Source organism: Antrostomus carolinensis, unplaced genomic scaffold (assembly GCF_000700745.2).
Source record: "Antrostomus carolinensis isolate BGI_N321 unplaced genomic scaffold, ASM70074v2 scaffold16028, whole genome shotgun sequence".
Lineage (NCBI taxonomy): Eukaryota > Metazoa > Chordata > Aves > Caprimulgiformes > Caprimulgidae > Antrostomus > Antrostomus carolinensis.
The window spans coordinates 1-224 of NW_010335186.1; positions in this window are offsets into that span (position 1 = coordinate 1).

Sequence of the window (224 nt, forward strand, 5' to 3'; positions counted from 1 at the left end):
CCCAAACCAGTCTGGGATTCATTCTGTGATTCCATGTAGGTATATAAAAAGAGAGAGATGGGAGCATGCAGGCACACTTTTTTCCAAAAACAAAGTTTCAGAGCACCTGATGCAACTTTTTTAACAACTGCACAGTCAAATATTGTCTCCAGCAGAGACCCACGTGTGGGACATGGAGGACCCACGCTGGAGCAGAGAAGCTGAGCCTGAGGCAGGGGGGAGGG